Source organism: Ailuropoda melanoleuca, chromosome 1 (genome assembly GCF_002007445.2).
Source record: "Ailuropoda melanoleuca isolate Jingjing chromosome 1, ASM200744v2, whole genome shotgun sequence".
NCBI classification, from domain to species: domain Eukaryota; kingdom Metazoa; phylum Chordata; class Mammalia; order Carnivora; family Ursidae; genus Ailuropoda; species Ailuropoda melanoleuca.
This window is the reverse complement of record NC_048218.1, coordinates 44,692,611-44,712,508: the sequence shown is the minus strand read 5'-3', so window position 1 is coordinate 44,712,508 and position 19,898 is coordinate 44,692,611. Positions and strand designations below refer to the sequence as shown.

General features: G+C 37.0%; 1 long non-coding RNA gene across 3 annotated transcripts in view; it reads left to right on the top strand.

Moving 5' to 3' along the window:
• Window positions 1–19,898, top strand: part of LOC117801776 — a 611,477-nt gene that overhangs the window by 151,287 nt on the left and 440,292 nt on the right. Inside the window, exon 4 of one of the 3 annotated variants that reach the window (XR_004624493.1) lies at window positions 15,963–16,658. The exons of the other annotated variants lie outside the window; for them this stretch is intronic. This is a non-coding gene — a long non-coding RNA (uncharacterized LOC117801776). Of the gene's footprint in view, window positions 1–15,962; window positions 16,659–19,898 lie in introns of those variants that run through there. 3 annotated transcript variants of the gene reach the window in all.

Genomic DNA, 19,898 nt, shown 5'->3' with positions numbered 1-19,898 from the left:
GGATAAAGAAGATGTATATATGTACATGTACATACATACATACACACACACATACACACAATAGAATATTACTCAGCCATAAAAATTAATGAAATCTTGCCATTTCCAACCTAATGGATGGAACTGGAGGATATTAAGTGAAAGAAGTCAGAGAAATTCAAATACCATGTGATTCCACTTATATGTGGAATATTAAAAAAAAAACAACTTAGGCTCATAGGTACAGAGAGCAGATGGTGGTTGCCAGAAATATTGGGGTTGCATTTAGCAAACTGCACCCAGTTTGTATAAGCTTCTAGTTATAAATGGGTCATGGGGATATAATGTATAGCATGGGGAATATAGTTAATGATATATTAATTTTGTATATTGACAAATGGTAACTAGACTTACTGTGGTGACCATTTCACAATGTATACATTATATACAATGCATCAAAATGTCAAATCACTGTGTTGTATACCTAATATAATATTGTATGTCAATTATACCTCAATAAATTAAAAAAATTAAGTCAGTCATAAAACAAGAGCCGAAAGGCAAAATGCAGTGAGATACAAGTCAGTATCCCCTTCCCAGTATTACTAGCTCTCAGTGTGGAGAAGGGGGCAGAGCTGCTTAAAACTATTAGACTGTGACGCGTTTTTGGTTAATTTCTCTTTTACAGACTTTTAGGGAGGTAACTCTCCACTTTCAAAACCCACAGACTAGACTATGGATTTCCCTCCTCTCTGTCTTTCCTTTGGAATGGAGACTAGAGTCCAGAGTCAAGACCTGAGACAACAGGGTGTTACCGAATGGGCAGGTACACCCTCTGGACAGCTGAGGCTATGTATAACTAGAACTTGATTTTAGGATTTCAGAGGATAAGGGCATATGGTCATCATAATCCACTTCTGGATACACAGAGATACGTGCAATCCAATGCCCTTTAAAGTTGGGCATCGCCTAAAAGTGACTAGAGGTGGCCAATGAAGTGGGAGTGGGAATGGCATGTATCCCTTGTAGTCTCAGTGAACTGGTAGGGGACTCTCCTGCTCTCTGTCTCACTGCCATGATGACCAAGGGGGCCATGTGTTTTAGATCATGTGGCCAGAGAGTAGAGATTCTGAGCCTGGATTGCAGGAGGGACAGTTGCCCTGCAGAGTATCCTAGACTGCAGATGGTTTTTGTGTGAACGAGAATCAACCTTTGTGGTATTGGGTGGGGTAGCATAGCAGCGTAACAGCCTATGCTGAACAGTACAGGGCATATGGAAAGAAGACGTCTGCTCTCCTCTTGATGGCTTCCTTACACTCTGCCCACTTCTCAGCAGCCAAACCACTGCAGAGTGAGTGTCCCACTTCTCTTTTGTTTTTCCTCTATCCCGAACCCAGAGTAGCAGCTGTGTGGAGGGTTGCAGCTGTTGGAATTGAAGGAAGGAAATGGCTGCTCCTCTTCCCTTTGGAATTAGTTTTGTCACATAAGTGGTTTACACAGTGGTGGTCTCCACAGATGCCAGGCATGTGTTCTCAGGTGCTTCCCCTATTTCACATGCACCCCACCCTACCCTCATTCCAATGCATAGACAGGAGCCACGGACCCCCCACAGAGCCAGGAGGCATTGTAGCACTTTAGGAGGCCCAGGTTGCTCTTTGGAAACTAGCAGACCTGATGTGCGCCACCCACACACCCAGCTGTTGTACAACTGATGTAGGCACAAGCAAAGAGAATCTGCAGAGCTATTTCCTGGCAGGGATGATGAATGTGGTTTGGTCTTTTTTTCTCTCCCGGAGTATGAAAATCATATATCTCAAGTGATTTAGAAAGGGATAATGTGCCTGAAAGATAGTTGAAGTTATTCCCGCGGGTTTACTTACCATTATGTCTTTATTCTGAGTTTTCCTCACATATGCTCTATCCCTGAAGCTTTTAGCATTTGTATCACAATCTTGATATGGACATCATTTTGGTTTATTTAGTTGTATGTAATCATAGTTTAATATAATTTTTCATATCATTCATTTAAAAACCTATTGTCATTTAAAAATGTTTAAAATAGAATAATTAAATTTTGCAGGCTGATTAAAAGATGATAATATTTTTTAAAAGTTCAAGTCTCGGGTCACCTGGGTGGCTCAGATGGTTAAGTGTCTGCCTTCGGCTTAGGTCATGATCCCAGGGTCCTGGGATGGAGCCCTGCATCAGACTCCCTGATCAGCAGGGAACCTGCTTCTCCCTCTTCCTCTGGCTGCCACTCCCCCTGCTTGTGCTCACTCGCTCTCTCTGTCAAATAGATAAAGTCTTTTAAAAAAACAAAATAAAAGTTCAAATCTAAAAATGGAGCTTTTAAAATATATTACTAAAACATACCTTCTGAGGAAAGTTGTGATCCTTTATTATTGATTGATTGATTGATTGATTGTCTTTACCAATAGAACAGGTCTATGATTAGGAGAAGTGTATTATAGTATTCCAACATGTCTAAGCCATTGCTTGTTAGAAATATTGATGTTCATTCAATTAGTTAAAAATATAGGCAGATCCTACTGAAATCATCTTCAGTTTTATATTCACTTTAATCCAAGAGATGGGAAAATTTTGTCAGGTTTATTTTATTTGAACTTACTTTGATAATAAGAGTTAAAGATTTTTGCTCCCTCCTAACTAAATTACATTAAAAAAAATTTCTAGTACAAAATCCTCGCTTCACATTTCTGACCCAGGGTGGGGGAGACTCTAACTGGAAATCAGAGGACAGAGACCATTCTGAACTTGAGTGTAATTAATTACATTTTCTATTAGGTGTGATAACCCAATTAATTGTGATGATGAACATAACCACTGTGGTAGGGTTTGGATGAATTATCATTTATGTTGAATTGAGAGACATAAATGTACCTCTATGTGTCCAGTCCTTGTTTACTCAAATTTTTTCTTTGGAAATTCAGTCCTGACTCTATAGGGTAAATTCCAGATGAAAATTATAATATAAATAATAAGTTAAAACACAGATTTTGGCCAGATCTACTCTTAGCTCTGCTCAAACAGCCTTTGTGGTTTTGATAGGAAACCTTGCCAGCACATGTGTGGACAAGATTTGGCCAGAGTGGCTAGATCTGAGTGGTCATCATGTACAGAGATGGAAATTGCTTAGTCCATTAATGAATTCTGAGATCATTCACTGCAGGGATCTTTTTATTTGGGGCTGCCAGTCAAGACTACGAAAGCCCAAAGGGACTCTGAAATCTATAAAATGAAGCACCCAACCTCTGAGGCTGGATGAGAATCAAGGTGCAATAATAGAGTATGTCTTAAACTCTATTTATTCTTAGAGGGTTTGCCAAAGATTAATACTTCTCTGAAGTCTCTAAAGGAAGGATTGTCTAGCTTGTCTCAACAGGAAGAATTGGTCTTAAAACTGTGACCTTTGGAGGCATTTGAGACTGGGGGAGGAGAGGAAAATAAGAAGGTTCTCATAACTGCAACCATTCCTATCCCTCCTCTTAGATCTCTTTACACAGATGACTATCCATGAAAGTTTCTTCTACTGGTTTATTTTTCTGTGTCATAGACTGAAATATTTGTTGAAAAGCTTATTAGCAGTAAGCTGCCAATGAGCCTTTGAATGTTTAAATAATAGTCTTAAGGAAAATCCTTAATTAAGAGCAGTCTGTACTAAAATTTCATAGATCCAAAATCCTCTGTCGACCTATTCCATTGAGTATTAGTACTGGATTGGAATAAAGTAAGTCTACCAGTTAAGATAGGCTGAGTTATGCTTTATAACAAAGAACTGTAAAATTTTAGAAGTTTAAAACATTTGCTCACATTACATGTCCGCTGTAGGTTGGTGTCAGGGTAGTGGTGGTGGTGGAGAATCTGTTCATTGTCTTCCATCAGGAAACAGGATAGTGGACACTACATGTCCACACTGCCAGACTGTCAAATTAAAAAGAAAAAAAAGGGGGGGAGCAAAAAAGAGCAGAGCAGAACATACACTGATTTTTTTTAAAGATTTTATTTATTTGACACAGAGAGAGCAAACACAAGCAGGGGAGCATCAGGCAGCGGGAGAGGGAGAAGCAGGCTCCCCTCCGAGCAGGGAGCCCAATGTGGGGCTGTATCCCAGAACCCAGGGATCATGACCTGAGCCAAAGGCAGACGCTTAACCAACTGAGCCACCAGGCGCCTCCATATACAGATTCTTAAAGCTTCTTCTTAGTATTGACACACAACACTTTTGTTCACATTCCATTGGCCAAACATATTTAACAGCCACACCTAACTTCAAGAGCAGGGGTATAGCCCTATGAAATTCCAGGAAGGAGAACTTAAAGTATTTGGTAAACAACATAAATGACAACCACACTGAACTTTAATTCATGCTAATCCACCTAAACCCAGTAAATGATGAAGCATGTTTTAATTAGGAACTCGTTTGTCAGGTACTTGGGTCTCATAGATACATCTAGATTTCAACGTGTACTTCTGGATAGTTGGTCCTTCATAGGCATGAAAATGACCTTAGATGTAGTAGTGGAGGTTAAAGAAGCATGTGATTAGCCAGCACTAGAGGTGGGCTGTGGGGGCATGTTGAGAAGGGGCTGAGGAATAAGTATGTACAAGAAAATAATTCTAGTATAGTAAAAAAGGAGACAGTGTTTGAAGTTAGAAGACCATTTTTAAGCCCTAACTTTGTAACATACCAGCTAAGTAATTATGTGTCCATTGTTTACCCTTTAGGAGCCCTAGTTTCTCCACCTGAAAAATAATCAAATGGATCTTACATGTTAAGTACTTCGTGACTTAAAAGCTAATCAGAAGGGAGAATGAATCATGAAAGACTATGGACTCTGAGAAACAAACTGAGGGCTTCAAAGGGGAGGGGGGGTGGGGGAATGGGATAGACTGGTGATGGGTAGTAAGGAGGGCACATATTGCATGGTGCACTGGGTGTTATACGCAACTAATGAATCATCGAACTTTACATCGGAAACCGTGGATGTACTGTATGGTGACTAACATAATATAATTAAAAAAAAAAAGCACTATGTAACTATCACGAAGGAAGAATACTGTTATTCTGAGCCCTGGGGTTGTCTGAGCTGAGTCCAGGTTTTAATGAGTCCCCAATTTTGTCTCAGAAAATAGAACTGGCATTTGGTATGGCACTAACTCATATCATTTTTATACATCAGCAACTCCAATTTTAAATCTATATAATGTAATAATAATAAAGATAACACTTTACAGAATTATTTCACACCACAACACCAAAAGTTCATACCAGTTGCCATCATTGAATAGAGAAAAAGTCTCTAAGAAACCAGGTGAGAAATAAAGTAACCAAGCAGAAAACAAAATCTGAACAGGAAATTAACATAAAATGAACTTCGCTGGAGGAAGGCAAAGTAAAAAATAGACCAAAATCTAAGTTGCTCTAATTTGCATCAGATGTTATAACCTTATAAGACTATACATTATGTGCAAACTCCTTTTCTTATTATTTCACTAAATTTTGAATATTTAGAAGCTCTTTGCTCATTCAAAACAGTACTGTGGGATTACTAATTGCAAATTTAGGTTCTGGAAACTTTTGGGGGGGTTATATTTAAGTTTAAAGTCTTTCCTTTTTTTCTTTTTCACTCTCCTTCTCTTTGTTCCTTCTACACTTATTAACTATAGTTAACTACAGTTAGTTTATAGTTTCATATAAAGTGCTGACTTAGAAGATTCAAAAGCTAGAGAAAGTAGTGAGGTGGAGACTGTAATGTATGAATAGTATGCTACAAGAGCAAGGAAAAGAAAGTATCTGACTTTGTTGATGGAGGTCAGAAAAAGATTCATATAGAAGGTGACATTTGAATTGGGTTCACTGTGTAAGAAAGAAGGGTGGGGAAAGAAATTGCAGGTAGAAGAAACAGCTTGTGCTACAGCACAGGAATGAGGAATAGCATTATGCATCTTAAACGTCAAGTGACTTAAAGTTCTTGAAAAGCAGGATGTTTGTGGAGAGGTGAGATTATAAAGATAGGCAGGAGCCTGACCATGGTGGTTTTTGTAGGCCATGGCCAAGGAGTTTGTGGGGTATCCTAAGTGGACTTTAAGCTGATAAAAAAAGGCTAACATTTTTATTTAAGGAACATCAATACTACCCACAAATAGAAAAAAAATAACTTTTAATCTCAATTTGTGAATTGCCATAAAATGAACCCACCACTTTGGCTCATTTATGTGATCAGGATGATCTTCATAAAACAGCAAATTCCCTGTCCTGATCTTCAAGTCATTTCATGAAAGTACCAGTCCCTCTTAGGGAACCTAGTCCACATACCCAGTATTTAACTCTGTTTTAACTTTGAGCACAATTCATTTCTTGAAGTTGTGTTTGACTTTCATGTAATTGTTACAAGCACACAGACATAGGGAATGTCCTTGAGATTTTTCCATTGTGTAACCCAGTGCTGAAAGCTTTCAAAATGAATGGAACTGGCATGTAGTTTCTCTTTTTTAATGTCATCTCAGTATTGCCAACAACTCTAAGTGCTGAACAAGCTAATTTTTGATACCAAAGAACCAAAGGTAATATTGTCTTAATTTTTTAGAGTGAGTTCAGTTTGTTACATGTTATGGTAATAAATATCTTTGGAAAAAAACAAGCATAAAGTAATGAACATGATCCAGAATGCATTAGCAAGCTGGGAATATTTTGGTCATTGTAGCTGGATGCTTTAAAACAGAACTCAGTAATACATGCTCTCTTTTCTGTAACATTTAGACAGTCTCTTTATAGGCTAGAATATGCTTATGGTTTATTTAGATTTAATATGAGTTATAAGAATTGGGTATTTTGGTGGGTATGCAATCTTGATTAACTATATGATTGTAATTCATACTGTTTTTTTCATTAAAAATGGGTAAGACTAATAAGATCAGTAGTGCCTCTTAAGTAAAATATCTCCTGAATGTCCTTGTATTCTGATGTCTCTGGGATATTATATCAGATTCTGTAGAAGGTTAATAATAAAAAAGCAAAACTTGAAAAATGGTTGTTAGATTTAGTGAGTAGAGGGGAAATACTTGAGAGTGAAATTTTACTTGGATATAGGCAAGAGCCAGATAATGTTGTAGAATGATGAGGAAAACATTAATCTAATTTCTTCTTATCTCTATAAGTTCTTTGTTTATTTCACTCTTACCCTGTTTTTATTAAACTTTGGTTTCTACTGGTCACAGCTTAAATGGAAAATGATTAATTCTTGGCATTTGAAATTGTAAGGACTTGGATTTGGTTTATGTAATAGAGTTGAAGAAATACTTGGCTAGTCAGTTCACTCACTCCCCAACTCATCTCCCTTTACCTCTCCATAGGGAGAGAAGATAAAGACTCTAAAATGATGGGAGAACTCCTGAGGTGAGCTGATTTTTTTCTCTTGTGAACATTTGCTGGACCCTGGGAATTTTTCCCTTTGAGGCACTTAACTGACTCAGGGCATGACTTGCAGATTGTACTTGATTTAGGCATTAAGATACTTACAGGGAAGAAGAAAAGCCATCAAAGTGTTGTGTGTTAGCAGTGTCAGGAGGCTGGAGACACAAACTGGAAACCTTAGGGGCTTCTTGGTTATGTATAGCTAGTTCACGCCATGTGACATTGGCTCAATTTTAGATCTGTAACAGCCATGGAGATGAGAAAGAAAGACCAAAACTTCAAAAAGGCAGAATGAAATCTAAAGGAGAGGGGGCCTGCCTTAGGCATTCCATTAGTCTTTTAGTCAAGATGTTTGCTAGATGATTAAGATGCCCAGCATAGGGAGCTGAAGAGCTGGGCTGGAAACTTATGAATGTCTGTGCTGGAAGTCCTACAGTATTTCAGGATTGAGGATAAAGAGACCAATTTGTTTCTCTCTCAGTAAGCTTGAGATGGCCATGCCTAAGCAAGTAGGCTGAAACAGATGTCCACTGAGACTTACTCTGAAATCCAGCTCTGACCTAGGTCAATTTCTGATTGGCTAGAATGATCAGCCTCTTACCCTAGCTGCATAACAGAGAAAAAGTGTGTGCATGGGGGAACCTTTCTGTCGAAAGATAAAATGATTGAGATCCTCCTCATTTACTTTATACTCAGTGTCTGACACACAATAAAATATTACTCTACATACAAAAATACATAAAAATACAATTGATGATCAGGAGGAGAAAGATGGAAACTAGTAGCAGACCAATAGATGATTCAGATATCAGAGTTACTAATCTATTCTTTGAAATAACTATGATTAATATACTACATACATTAGAGAAGATGGAAAAAAGTATGGAGAATTTCTTTAGGGAACTACACTCTGTAAAAAAAAAAAGAAACATGGGCAATCTAGAATAAGAAAAAATAATATATTTTTAAAGATTTTATTTATTTATTATTTATTTATTTGAGAAAGAGAAAGGGAGAGCACAGAGGGAGAGTGAGAAGGAGAGCAGATTCCCCACTGAGCAGAGAGACCAATGTGGGGCTTGATCCCAGGACTCTGGGATCATGACCTGAGCTGAAGGTAGATGCCTTAACCCACTGAGCCACCTGGGTTCCCTACAATATGTTGAAGTAAGAACTCAATGAGTGGATTTAGGAGTTTATTGGAGAGAATAGTATACAGGAAAAGTGAATTGAAAGACAAGTCAATAAAAATATACAATATGAAGCATATAGAAAAAAATAGAAAAAAATTAATGGAGATGTGTAGGATCATGCAAAGGTCTAACTACATATAATAGGAGTCACAGAAGGAAAATGAGAGAAATTGGGGGGAAATCATTACTTAAATTTTCCAAAGCATATGAAAGATATCAACTGAGAGATTTAGGAAAATCTGGGAATCCCAAGTTGAAGATAAACAAAGAAAAGCATACCCAAGTATATCATAAAATCTTCTGAAAACCAAATACAAAGATAAAAGTTAAAACCAGTACCTTTAAAAACAATTCACCAGGACTTAAATATGTTTTCAACAGAAATGATGAAAGCTAAAAGACAATGAAATAACATCTTTATAATGTTGAAAGAAAATAACAGCCAACTTAAAATTTTATACAAAAAAAATTTCTTTAAAAATGAAGATTAAGTTAGTTTTAGTCAAAGGAAAAAATGAGGGAATATGTCACTAGGAGGCCACTTTTGTAAAACTATTCAGATAGAAAAAGGATTCCAAATAAAACNATATATATATATATATATATATATATATAAAACAGTTGTAATATCATATATATATCTCAAATGAATTATAATGGAAGTACAACATGTCAAAAATTATATTGCAGGTAATACAATGCTTAAAAAGAATTGCAGCAATATAATTTTTTATATCTTTCCATTATTATTCAGTTCAAAATGGTCCCTAATTTCTAGTTGAATTCTACTATGGTCAGAGAATTTTTCTGTATATGGGAAAAAAAGAAGGACTGAAAATCACTTTACTTACAACTTAAGAAGGTACAAAACAAAGACCAAATCAAAAGTAAGGAACATGTAAAGAAAGAAGTCTTAAAGAGCAGAAATAAAAAATAATATAAAAGAAAAATCAACAAAGTTAAGCATTGATACTTTGATAAAATTCATAAAATTAATAAACTTCTCACAATAGTGATCATGAAAAAAAAAAGTCCCACAAATTTTCAAAAGTGAAAATGTATAGATCATAATACATCAAATGGGATAACATGAACACTTTCCCAATAAATTTGATGATTTGGAAGAGATGGATTAGTAATTCAAAAACCTGACAATTTAATAAATTTGTCATAAGAAGAAGGGGAGCTCGGCTGCCTCAGTTGGTGAGGCGTGTGACTCTTAATCTCAGGGTTGTGGGTTCAAGCCCCAGATTGGGTGTGGAGATTATGTAAAAAAAATAAAGTCTTAAAAAGAATAGTTGTGCAAATCTTTGGGGGCACCTGGGTGGCTCAGTCAGATAAGCAGCAGACTCTTTTTTTTATCGCTATTTTTTAAGATTTTACTTATTTATTTATTTGAGAGAGAGAGGATGAGCAGAAGGAGGGGCAGAGGGAGAAGGAGAAGCAGACTCCCCGCTGAGCAGGGAGCCTGACTCAGGGCTTGATTCCAGGATCCTGGGATCATGATCTGAGCCAAAGGCAGATGCTTAACCAACTGAGCCCACCCGTGTATCCTGTGGCTGACTCTTGATTTCCATTCAGGTCGTGATCTCCAGATTGTGAGATTGAGCCTGGCATTCAGCTCAGTGCTGGGTGTGGACCCTGCTTAAGATTCCCCCTCTTGCCCTCCCCTCCTGCTCATGCTCTCTCTCTCTGTAATGATAGATAGATAGATGATAGATAGATAGATGATAGATGATAGATAGATGATGATGATAGATGATAGATAGATAGATAGATAGATGATAGATAGATGATAAAATAAAATTTACCTTTAAATTTACCGTAAAAAGAAACAGAAGATGTATGCAATCAGATATATATTTTAAAAAATGGATTCTTAATTAAAATGTTCTCATAATCAAATTCTTAGGCCAAGATAGTTTTACTGGTGAATTCTTCCAAACATTTAAGAAAGACATAGCAGCACTATTACACAAATTCTTCCAGGGAATAGAAAGAAAGGGAACGATTTCTAACTCTTTTTAAGAGGCACCATGACATGGATTATAAAATTATGAAAGATGTAGTAAAGGAAACCAAGTGTTTTCATTAACATTGATGCAAAAAGAATACTAGCAAAGTCAACCTAGCAATACATAAAAGAAATGTTATAACCAAGAAGAGCTTATTTCAGATATGCAAGGATGGTTTAACATTAGAAAATCACTCAATGTAATTCATCACATCAACAAACTATAGGAAAACAACAAGAATTTACAAGAAGATTTAGCAATGCCCCTGAATATGAGTTTAATATGCATAATTTTATAAATATTTCTATATATACCAGAAGCAAATGGAAAATGAAATTTAAACACTATCATTTATAATAACGTTTAAAGAATCATAGATCTAGCAACTGATGTAATAAAACATGTGCAAACACTTCTGTGGTCAAACTATAAAACACTGAGAGAAATTAAGGAAGATCTAAACAGATGGAGACATAGCCCATGTTTACAGATGGAATACTCAATATTGTTAGAATATTCTGCCCAAAGTAATGAATCATGGAACTTTACTTCAAAAACTATGGATGTACTGTATGGTGACTAACATAATATAATAAAAAATTATTATAAAAAAAGAATATTCTGCCCAAATGAATCTACAAATCTAGTGTGATCCTAATAAAAAATATGAGCATCCTTTTTGTTAAATGAGAATTAGAAATGCAAAGAGCCAAGAATAGCTAAAGTATTCTTGGAGGAGAACATAGCTGAAGGATTTACTTTGCCAGATATCAAAATTTATTATGAAATTATAGTATCTAAGACAGCATGGCTTTGGTAACAGGATAGACAAACTGACAATTAGAATAGAGTTTGGATTTAGACTCACATATATAGTCATTTGACTTAAGATAAAAGTATAAAAAAGCACAGTGAAGAAGGAATGGTCTTTTCAATAAATAATGCTGAGTCAATCGAATATCCTTATGAAAAATATGTGCTTGGCCCTCCATACTTTATAGAAAATAATTGAATTCAAATGGATTATATATTTAAATGGAAAAGACAAACAATACAACTTTTAGAGGAAAAGTAAGGTGACTAACTTTGTGATCTTAAAGCAGGCAAAGACTTTCAGAGAGAGCACAAGAAGAAATTTTTGTTGTTGTTATTTCCTATTATAACATTATTATCCCGTGGAATGAATATTTCACTTCCCTGAATGAAATATTTCACATATTTGTACATATTCTTGTCTACCATAAGCTCTAGTAATTAGATCTTTTTAAAGAATGAATTTTACTGTCTTATTGACACTTTCTTTTTTTTAAAAACAGTTTTTTTAAAATTTTTAATTGAAGTATAGTTGACTTACATTACTATATTAGCTTCAGGTGTACAATACATGACTTGACAATTATATCCACTACAAAACCCTCACCATGACAAATGAAACCACTATCCATCACCATGCAAAGTTATTATAACGTTATTGGCTGTATTCCCCATGCTGTGTTTTTCATCCCGTGATCTATTCACGTTATAACTGGAAATCAGTACCTCTTAATTCCCCCTACCCGTTTTGCCCAAGCCCCTAGCTCAGTCCCTTCCTGCAACCACTAGTTTGTTCTCTGTATTTATGAGCTTGTCTCTGCTTTTTTGTTTGTTCACTTGTTTTGTTTTTTTAGATTTCACATAGAAGTGAAATCATATGGTATTTTCTTTGTCTGACTCATTTCACTTAGCATAATACCCTTCAGGTCCATTCATCGATTCATGTTGTTATGAATGGCAATTATGGCTTAGTAATATTCCTGTGTGTATATGTGTGTGTATTGCATCTGTTTATGTACATTTAGGTTGCTTCCATATCTTGGCTATTGTAAATAATGCTGCAACAAACATAAGAATGCATGTATCTGTTTGAATTAGTGTTTTCATTTTCTTTCTTTTTTAAGATTTTATTCATTTATTTGAGAGACAGGCAGAGCACGGGGAGGGGGAGGGGCAGAGAGAGAAGGAGAGGGACAAGCAGACTCCTTGCTGAGAGGTGAGCCCGATATTTTGCTCAATCCCAGGACACTAAGGTTATGACCTGAGCTGAAGTCAGATGCTTTGGCAACTGAGCCACCCAGGCTCCCCATTTTCTTTGATTAAATACCCAGAAGTGGAATTGCTGAATTATATAAAGTTATTTCTATTTTTAATTTTTTGAAGAACCTCCTTATTGTATTTGGCTGCACCATTTACATTCTCACCAACAGTGCATGAGGGTTGCCTTTTCTCTACTTCATTGCTGACACTTGCCATTTCTTGTCTTTTTGATACTAACCATTCTTACTTGTGTGAGATGATACTGGATTGTGGTTTTGATTTGCATTTCCCTGATGATTAATGATGTTGAGCATCTTTTCATGTGTTTGTTGGTCATCCATATGTCGTCTTTGGAAAAATGTCTATTTAGGTCTTCTGCCAATTTTAATCAGATTAAGTTGCTTGAGTTGTATGAGTTCTTTATATATTTTGGATATTAATCCTTACCATAGATATCATTTTCAAATATCTTCTCCCATTCCAAAGGTTGCCTTTTGTTTTGTTGATGATTTCTTTTGCTGTACAAAAGCTTTTTAGTTTGATGTAGTTCCAGTTGTTTATTTTTGCTTTTATTTTCCTTGCAAAAACAAAAAATTTTGAAACAAAACGATAATTCAGTTCATATACAAATCAAGAGCCTCTGTAAAAGCTTCAAAATAATTGTACCAAGAATATAAAAAGAACTTTTAGAAATCAATAAGAAGGGGCGCCTGGGTGGCACAGCGGTTAAGCGTCTGCCTTCGGCTCAGGGCGTGATCCCGGTGTTATGGGATCGAGCCCCACATCAGGCTCCTCTGCTATGAGCCTGCTTCTTCCTCTCCCACTCCCCCTGCTTGTGTTCCCTCTCTCGCTGGCTGTCTCTATCTCTGTCAAATAAATAAATAAAACCTTAAAAAAAAAAAAAAGAAATCAATAAGAAAAAGGCAGATAAACCAATAGACATATGAACAAGGCTTGAGCAGACCATTTACAATAAAAGATACTCAAATAGCCTATAAACTTACAAAATATATCAAGCTCATTCGTCATCAGGGAAGGGCAAACCAGAAACCGCCATATAACAGTGTTGTACTAGGTATACTAGGTATATAACCAACAGAAATGTATGCATAGCTTTAGCAAAAGCCATAAACTAGGTTATCTTAGTAACACTACTCATAATAGTAAAAAATGGAAAACTCCTCAAGAGCCTTCCAAGAATAGAATGGATCAATGAATTATGGTAGCATCACAGAACAGAATGCTGTATAGTACCCTACTGCTGACAAGTATCCACCTCAGGACTTCATTCAGAAATGTATAGTTGCTTCTAGATTGTGTCTAATACAGTTGAAACACACATTTCAGAATGAAACAAGAGGCCTGGTCTGGGTAACTCCAGGGAGGACGCCATGCATCTCTCTGGTGAGGTGTTTGGCCTATGAGACCAAACACCTGTACATTGCCAATTCTGCCTTCATTATTCCCATGTAGCTCACCAGTGCTTGAGTAGAGTTTGGCTTCATGTCAGCTAAGACTTGGGTAATATGTCCCTTTAGTCACAGAGATACCGAAAGTGATCAGTCTCTCCAACCACTTCAGTGGTGTTTACCCAGTGGTTTTATTCAGTTGGGATAGATTTAAAGTATTTTTAATTTGAAACTCTTTTTTCTTGGATGGGCAGATAGGGCTGGAAAACATACCCTCGGATGTTTGAAGAAAGCAATCTAGTGTGAGGAGTCTTGCATTAAAAATCTGTCCCTGAGGCTGAAATTGCTATTTTGGTATGCTTTAATGTGGCATCTAACATGCAGCGAGGAAAAAAAAAATGAGGGAGGATTGGTTTTCGTCTGTGACAGCGAATTAGACATAAAACCTTGATCATTAACTTCAGTCTACAGTCAAATCAAGTTTTGTAGTGTCTTTTTAGGGGTCAGGAAATTCTACCACCAAATAAAATATTTTTCTTTTATCCACATTACCATACTACTGACAAGTCTTCACCTTAGAAGTCATCATTCAGAAATGTGTAGTTGTTTCCAGAGTGTGTCTAAGACTGCTGGAACATGCATTTCAAAAGAAATGGGAGGCCTAGTCTGGGTAACTCCATGGAGGGTGCGGTGCTCCTCTCTAGTGAGTCTTTGGCCTGTGAGAGGCGATGTTCCTGTATTTGCCAATTCAGCCTTTGTTATTCCCACATGGCTCACCAGTATCTGAGCAAAGTTTGGCCTTGTGTTAGCTGGGGACTTGAGTGGTGTGTCCCTTTAGTCACACAGTGACCAGAAATGATCAGTCTCTCCAGCCACTTTAATGATGTTTTGATACTAAAAAAAATAGTTTCTAAGATTAATCATATTGACTCATTTTTTTAAGCATATTTTTCACAGTCCCTGGCCTAGAATGGATATGTTACTACTGGGCATCAGCAATCACAGACTTGGCTATTTTAGCAAAGCTGGGAGAAGGTAGTGCTGGTGGCCAAATTAGTTGCCTGAGTTATTAAGAGTTGGAGTAAGTCCTGTTATAGTCAGGGTTAGGTTCCTGCTGCTTACCACTGTTCCTGGCAGTGCCATTCATTGTGGCTGACAGGCCTCTAGGACTCAGGAAACCTGAGACTGTAATGGGAGAGGGGAGGTCCAGGTCCTCCCAGAAAGGAGATGTTTCAGAGTAGCCTCATGTGGACTACATGTGCCTGGCCCCTGTGCCAGTGTGCACTCAGATGAAGTACCACTTAATCCTTCCCATGTCTGCATGAAGTTGCTTGGCCTCCAACAGGGAAGGCACACTCAGGACACTGGAGCTATTTATCATGGTTTCAGAGCAGGTTCAGCTGTCTTCACTTCCCACTTATTATGTAACTCCCACAGAACAGGCAGCTAGTCTCACCAAATAGAATAAGGGGTAGGGGAGACAATGGAGGAGAAACAGAATTATTCCCAGGTAGACTATTATTGGCTGGGGATTAACCACAGGAGATCAAAAAGTTTTAGAGATGGAAAGATCTTAGATATAAAATCATCTTTTAGTCTATATGTATAAAAGCAAGGGCTCAAATAATTGAAGTGACTTATCCAAGGTCAAAGAGCATTGTCAGGATTAAGATTTTTTTTCCCAAAGGTTAAGATTTCACTCTTTCTCTCGCTCTCTACCTATTTATACGTACATTACACACCTACCTTTGGGTTTCAGTTAAGATAATTATATTATTCTCAAAATCCCCATTATGTACTCATAGTACTGAAATTATGTAATATTGAGTAAACGTTTCCCCCCATGCTTATTTGTTAGGTCCAAGGATTGTTTTCTTTTGGCTACAACAAATCCATCATTCCTGAGCTGCTCCACCTTAAAAATGAAGGAATTTTTTTTTCATCCCTGTATTTGCCTGGCAGAATCCTCACTCGAAAACAAACAAGCTGTTAATCGGTGAATAAAAGGAGAGAGAAAAATCTTCAGAAATTATGTTTAGCCCCATCTGGCCTTAGAAAAACATGGGAAATGGTGATCAAGTACATTCAGCAGGATGGCTGCCTTTCAAGGGAAACAATATCTGGATATTTCTATGTCTAGACCACAGAGGAAAAATGCTTCCTTGGTAATTAACCCATTGAAAGCAGAACAGCCCACGTGGCTTTGAGAAACACGGGGAAGAGCTGGAAGGATGCATTCACTGAAAATTCAGTCCACAGATGTAAAAGTTTGTTCCCCAGTCTGTATTTCAGCATTTTAGATCCAGAGTTTATATAAAGAACGAATAGGGAAAGGTAAGTAGTTATTATTTTTTTCCTTAACCAGCCAATGGTATTTTTCACTTTACTATTCACATTTTGCTCCCTATTTGCATACCACTGCTAAGGATCTTGTGACAAACCTTCATTTTCTTGGCGCATAAAGCAGGGATCCTGCAGCGGAGGCCTTAAGGACATTTCATTAAGAATTGAAAGATAAGAAGGTTACTTAGATAAGTGGTTTGTCTGGGTCCTGGAGGGGAAATTTATGTGAACCCTGGTAGGATTATAAATCTTGATTCTATGTAATAATCTCAGTCTTTGAGTTCTGTTTTATCATTTGCAAAAGCTGGATGTGAATTGATATGCATCATTACCCAACTATATAATTTATTTTTAAGGAATACTTTGCAGCATAGGCCAAAGAATAACCCAAACTGCAATGAGATATTTTGAATTTCTTGTGGGCATATTACACATTAACGGTCACAGAAAGTGAAAGAGTTCCTTTTACGTTCAAGTTTCCTCAGTATAATCTTGCATATTCTTTCCATAAGCATTTATTATACAATAGAAGCATTGGCCAGTGTGTGTTGAAGATAGTTGCAAAAGGATTTTTACAAACTTTAGTTAACTGACAAAATAATGATACACAGAATGTCCCTGTAGCTATAGAAGTATTAAAAAATGGAATAAAATCACTCAAACTAATCTCCTAGTTACATTTTTTTTTTACATTCTCTTCTGAGCCTTTTCCATATTCAGGCATAATTGTAGGAATCTCTAGTGGAGCATGAGTTCATTCATGGTGTAAACTTTGTCTTTTCAGCCTCTTCCCCACTTTGTGTCTTCTCTCCTGCCTACCTCCTGTGAAAGGCACCCCTCTCTCTACCATATAGCTCTTCACTCTAGGACTTTTCACCTTTACCTGGAGTCTTCTTATTCTATACCATCCCCCCATCTCCTCTCCTTTCACCTGTCAAACTTCTGCTCACACTTTTAAGCTTTTGGATTGCATCCTCCAAGAGTTCTTCCTGAAACTTCCATGACTCTTTCCCTTTCCTGTTTCTCTTTTTCTTAGTCTCATCTCCCGTCTTCTCCAACAGATTATATTAGATGCTCTTCCTTGGTAAACTTATAAGAATGCTTGACAATTTTTATCCATGTACTGACTATATTAGATTTTAATGTTCTATTTCTATGTCTGTCTCTCCAAATAAAATGCAAGCACTTTGAGAGGAAGAATCATCTTATTGATGTTATATCTTTAGTGCCTGTGTCAATGTCTGCCAAATAGAAAGGGTTCTATAAAGTTTGTTGAATGAACCAATGATGAGACTTCATATATAGTGCTGAATGAAAAATACAGACTCTTCCCTCAAGGAGTTTATAATCTAGTAGAGAAACAGACAATACATACACAATTAGAAAGTGTGCTAATGCAATGATGGAAACAAAAAGTTTTAAGATAGAGGATAATAGAGCAGAAGTGCCCTAGATGGGAAATTATAAATGTTAGGCTTTAGTTACAAACAAACAGTGGAATCCACTGTGGTTAGTTCTAGGAGAAAAGGAATTTATCAACATATAGAAGATGGCTCACAGAGTCTTTGGGAAAATTAGGGAGCCAGGAACAATACCCAGCCATACTGCAGGAGGCTACTTCAGCAAAAGAAGCTAGCCACCTTAATTTGGCTCCCAAACAACAGTTTTAACAAACCCTCCACCCACACAGTGATGCTCAAGGTGGGCTATCAGAATGTTCACAATTACTATTCTGCAGAGCTTGTCATCTCTGTCACCTCTTTTCTGATAAGTGAGTTGTAGTGAGACTAATTCCTCATGTTGTTTTTTTCTCATTGGAAGGCTAACTCTGCTGCAAGTGGCTAGCAATTTCTGGATCACAGGACTGCATTCCAGCTGCCGTAACAGCTGGGAAGTTGAATTCTGATATCTGCCTTGGAGAGGCAAGGTTCATAATGTGGGAATCATCTGCATTATGAGAATTTCTATTGATTCAAAAGAATATTAAAGAGATGCTAAACAGCCACAGGTATATAGTCACTGCGTATTAAGGAAGAACTCTCTGAGAAGGTAATGTTAAAATTGATAACCTGAAGTATGACAAAGAAGTCAGTAATAAAAACAAAAAAACCCACAAAAAACAGAGATTAGAAGAAAATGAAGAATGTTCATTTATGGCAGGGAACTACCCAGCAGTAGCCAAAAACTGAAGGAATTCTATATAGCCAAAGAGTGGTGAGTAATGGAAAGAGGGAGCCATGATGAGATTGGAGAAAGTACCAATTAGTAAAAGCCTGGTGGGAGATGTGAAGGAGTTTCTATTCAATTCTAAATTCAGTAGGAAGCCCTTAAAGGTTTGAAGCTAGGGGGTTCAGATGATCCAATTTATACTTTACAAAGTTTATACTGGGGGTTCAGATGATCCAATTTATACTTTACAAAGTTTATACTGACTTTTACGTGGAGAATGGAATGGAAAAGTCAAGAGAGGGAACAGGAAGACTAGGAAGGAGGTTATAGGAATTGTCCAGGTGAGAGATGATTATGGCTTAGACCAGGGTGTTGGCAGTGGCTATAGAGACAATATGCTAGGGAGAATTTAAGTTATAATTTGGAGGTAAAATGTCTGTACTTAATGCTAATATATATTGTGGGTGGCTGGTGATAAAGAAGATATTGGGAAGGACTCCTAGATTTCTAGTTTTAGAACTGTTGGATAAATTCCTAAAATGGGAATAGTGGAAAGGGATTATATTTGGGAGAGGAGGGTGTTGGTTGAATTTCAAGAATTTCCTTTGGGACATTGTAGTAGATGCTGAGATTTACCTCCCAGATCCCCCTTCAACGAAGAACTTGTTGCCCCACCTATGAGAGCATTATCAAAAGACAGTCTCTAGCTGTCATCCCCTTTAGTGATTATTTCAGAAAGCCACCTCACACATGTCATGCTGTTGCTGGGGATGTGGGGATGGGTACATCCAGTGACTCATAACAGCCTGGCCATCTTGCTCCAACAGGGGACATTCTTTATGGTTCATCTAGTTCTACAGCTCTCATGGGCTTGGCCAATGCTGTTGCTAGTCATACTTCTTCCACTTTTCATACTTGCTTTCTGTAATTATTGATTACAAGAGCACTATAGTAAATATCCTGTATGCTAAACACTGTCTCATAATACATGTCCCAGAAAATAATAACCTGTGAAGTTGATACCAAAAATGATTAAAGGTTGAATAATCCCATCAGTGGTGGAAAGTAGGACACAAAGAGTCCTGATTCTACCATCTAATTTTTGAAAGTATACTGGTGGTGCACTGGGACCATATAGCAGTATAAGGGACTCCGTTAGTTGGTCTCATATATCAGGCATTTGAGAAACGTGGGAAGTGAGAATTAAAATAACATGAATTGGGTGGCTTATTGCTAAACTCAACTGATGCTCTGAATACAGACAACAAAATACTTAGAGCAT